General features: G+C 35.1%; 1 long non-coding RNA gene across 1 annotated transcript; it reads left to right on the plus strand.

Moving 5' to 3' along the window:
- The first annotated feature begins 207 nt into the window (after nt 1-207).
- On the plus strand, nt 208-3,810 carry LOC113605912 (uncharacterized). Its single transcript, XR_003427398.1, has 3 exons — nt 208-290; nt 1,276-1,334; nt 3,603-3,810. It is a non-coding gene; the product is annotated as an uncharacterized LOC113605912 (long non-coding RNA).
- The last annotated feature ends 584 nt before the right edge of the window (nt 3,811-4,394 follow it).

Consider the following 4,394-nt stretch of genomic DNA (forward strand, 5'->3'; position numbering starts at 1 on the left):
AGATTAGCCGATCCAGTGGGTAAATACCATTCTAGAGTGTGTTTTGGTAAACTGGAGAAGGATTTTAATAATGTTGGTCAGTAAAGCACCATTTAGTTCTTTGGAGTTACTTTAAGTAACTAATTTTTTCAAAACATCAATTGTGCAATGCCACTGAGTCATTTAGGAAATTATGAGCCTGAATCCTATAAGATGCCACCAGGTCCAATAAATATTATGCTTTTCTTCCTCATCTCTTTCAACACATCTGCACGTCTTCATGGTTTGAAGGTCATCCAGCTGACATATGAGTAAGCATTGCTAATCCTATAATAAATGATTGATTTGTTATGATTTTAGTTTTCTTATAATTGATTTTAGTTTTCTTCTTTTCACTTAATAATTCATGCAGAATTTTGGTCTTTTGTTTATTCTGGTTTACTATATGATCTGATGAGACAATGCTCATACAACTTACAATTTGAGTGTTGCCTTTCATTCAATTAGCCAAACTGTTAAAATAAGCTACAAGTAGCTGCAAGAGTCACTGTAGTCAGAAGACTATCTTTTTCTTAGAAAGGTATTAAATAGTTCATGGTATGACTTTTGAAGTGTCATTAATAGTTGGCAAGAGCAATATAAATGATATCATATACATTTTTAAATGTTTAAAATTTATTAGGACTAACATTTTACTGTGAGAAAAAGAACCCAAAATGTTAGACAAAAAAGAATAAAATATCTATAGAAATGTTAACGTATAATTTTTAATCTATTTTTTATTGAAGTAGAGTTGATCTACACATAATTCTTAAACCACTTGGAAAATTCATGTGAGTAGTCTATGTCTGAACTCTTTTTTTTTTTAGTTAACTAGATTTAAGTTGAGTTATAAACAACTAACTAACTGTTTTTTGGGCTAAAAAAACAGCTCAGGAAGCTCAGTTTTAATATGCTTTGTTTTCTTTGATTCATTAATCATAATGTTGGCATTTGATACTAGGCTCTAAGGCCTTCATCTAGACTTCAGAAATATTACTAATAGGCAAAAAGCACATTCTTACACATACCAGTAGGTCATCAATGCAGAAAGCAATTATTAAATACCTGTTGTATGTGCTGCACGAATGCCTTGGAAATTGGGTACAAAGGAAGTAAAAGACACTGCTCTGTCTTGGAAGAATTTCTAAACTCTTTGGCATAAAAGAATGAGTGGCTTTCATTGCCTCTTCTTCCTCTGACGATTTCTTAAATGCAGCTCACATTTTCTTCTCTTTTGCTCTGTATCTTCCACAGGTATCAGTAACTTTTCCCAGAAAGTCTAAGACCCAGGGCTCCAACATACCACACATAAGGTAATGTGTCCAAAATCTTTATTTCTTGTACCCCAAATTTATTCAACCTTCAGGGTTGTGTTTCCCTTTGCCTTCTGAATAAATCCATGTTTGTGTCCCCCAAGCTCTTGAAGAGATGCAAGTTGATGTATCCTCTCTACACATGCCAACCTGTTTCTTCTACTTGCCTTAAGTTTGTTAGTGGCTCACAAAACTAGGAAATCTGGAGTCCTTCTCACTCATATCACATGACTAAGATCTATCTAGTCTCCCTCCCTTCTTATTTCGAGGTCCAGGGACCTATGGCAGATTTCATCAACTTGCATTTAAATTACTGGGGTAGCGTAGCTGGTCTCCCTGCCTCTAGTATCTCCCTTCTTCCTCTTACCTAAACACAGCATCTGAGTTATTTTTCTAAAATTCAGATATGATCACTCATGTAACTCCCACGATTAAAAGCCTTTTATGGCTCCCATGTGCCTGCAGGACAAATTTCAAAATCTTTATCTTGTTATAAAGCCTCTTTCTTGCTTAGCAACAGTTTGTACTTCCAACCACTTCCCCATTTTCTCTTTTCCCACAAATTATACCTGTTTCTGCTACAGTATCTCAATTTTTGGAGCACATTAGAATTATCTGTGGAGCTTTATAACATGCAAATTGCAGGACTCCTGAACCAAATCTTTTTAGCAGAGCTTGGGAATCATTCATTCTCACTATTAATCTGTCCTGGAATACCCTCTTGGGGGTTAGCCCCTACCCTTCTTGTTCTTTTAGCAAAATTTCCACTTATCCTTTAAGATCTTGCTCCAGTAATTTTTACTCAATATCTTTCCTGTCCACCACACAGAAAAGAAGTCACTCCTTAGTCATTGTGCCCATAAGACTTTAAATATTATTCAAGTACATAGATTTATAAATTATTTGTGTTAAAACTATATCCCTCATCTCCCTTCCTGTTTTATGATTCCCCACAGTATTTATCATCATCTAACATATTATGTATTTTACTTATTTATTTCTTTATGCCTGTTTCCACCCTCTAGTGTGTATGCTCCATTGCACAGATATTTTTCCAACTCTCTAATTAAAGAAAAATATCAAACAAAAAAATTGTTTTTTTTAAATTGAGGTATAGTTGATTTATAATATTATATTAGTTTCAGGTATACAGCATGGTGGTTTAAAATTCCCTGTGCTGTACACTATATCCTTGTAGCTTATTTATTTTATACATAGTAGTTTGTAACTCTTATACAAAAAAAAGTCTAAAGAATTATACAATGAACCCTCTTCTACTCATCACTTAGAGTTGATGATTGTTAACATACTTTAATTATTTGCTTTACCTATCTGGAAAAAGATGCAAATAAGTGCTTAAAATTTTTATAAAATAAATACAGATAGTACCCTCTAATTATAGGCAATTATCTCACAAATATACCACTTGATCACAAAGGAGAACTCTTGAAAGATTTTAATAGGATCAATTTGAAAATATTCCTGAATTGTGTGATAGCAAGTTGTATACATCCTGACACTTCTCTTCTAAATATGTCAGCAAGCATATCTTAAGATAAAGCATTTTATATAACCATAGTAATTATCACACCTAGAAAATTAATAATAATCCCCTCATATTGGCTACTATCTAACCCATTATAAAATTTCCTTGATTTTTAGTAGTTAGGATTTGTGTATTTTTTTAACTTTTTATTTTATATCGGAGTATAGTTGATTAACAATGTTGTGTTAGTTTCAGGTATACAGCAAAGTGATTCGGTTATACATATATATGTATCTATTCTTTTCCCAATTAGGTTATTACAGAATATTGAGCAGGAGAATTTCTGTATGTTTTCTTCACTGCTGTATCTCCAACAGCCCAAATAATGACTGGCATATAGTAAACCCTTAACTAATAATTTTTAAATGGATATATTTGTATCCCTGATTAAACTGAGGTGTGTGAAGCCAGAAGCTTTGTATTATTCACCTTTTTTAATCCTAAGTCCCTAACATGGTACCTGGAGCATGGTTGGAGCTTCATTAGGTGTTTGTACAATTTAATTGAAAAGAAGGGCACATTGCATAAATTTTAGCTTTGAGACTTGAAGTGACATAGAATTAAGGCACAATCAAGAGAGAAAATAATTCAGGAAAAACAAACAAAGCTAATGTGTTTGAAGAAGAGAGTTTGGATCCAAGTCTTAAAGGAAATGGTGTCTCTCAGCACGGCACAGAAGAAATCTCTTTTCCTCACATACAGATAATTTTTTCTGACCTTAGGGAGTTATCTCACAAACATAAGATCTTGATCACAAAGAACCTGTGAGAGATAAAGAAGGCTCAATTTCTGTCACCACTGTTGAAGAAATCTACTCAAGACCATGCCATAAGATGAAGAAATAACTATCACCTTCAGTAGATGAGAGATGGCAACACTTTCGGAATATTTTGTATCAGACCATAAAAGCATAACATGAAATTAAAATATACTGTCAATTTTGGTTTTGTTTCCTTAATGGATTTCTTCATAATATTCAGTTACATGTTTGCTTTTCTGTCTGCTATTATAGACTTTGCCCTGAACTCGGAGGCAAGAAATCTAGGCTCTAGCTCTGGTCCTGTCTGCAGAAATCTCAGTAACCTCTGTCACCACTGTCTGGGTCTTGTTTTCTTCTTCTTTAAAATAAAGAAGCCTGGACTCCCCTTGCAGTCCATTGGTTAGGACTCTGTGCTTCCACTGCAGGAGGTGCACGTTCGATCTCTGGTTGGGGAAATAAGATCCCGCATGCTACACAGCATGGCCAAAAAACTTACATAAATAAAATAAAATAAAATAGGGACTTCCCTGGTGGCACAGTGGTTAAGAATCCTCCTGCCAATGCAAGAGACACGGGTTCGAGCCCTGGTCCGGGAAGATCCCACATGCCGCAGGGCAACTAAGCCCTTGTGCCACAACTACTGAAGCCCTCGCACCTAGATCCTTTGCTCCACAACAAGAGAAGCCACCGCAATGAGAAGCCTGCGCACTGCAACGAAGAGTAGCCCCCGCTAGCTGCAACTAGAGAAAGCCCG

Source organism: Aethalodelphis obliquidens, unplaced genomic scaffold, assembly GCF_003676395.1.
Source record: "Aethalodelphis obliquidens isolate GAN/ISIS:26980383/991018 unplaced genomic scaffold, ASM367639v1 scaffold3, whole genome shotgun sequence".
NCBI lineage: Eukaryota > Metazoa > Chordata > Mammalia > Artiodactyla > Delphinidae > Aethalodelphis > Aethalodelphis obliquidens.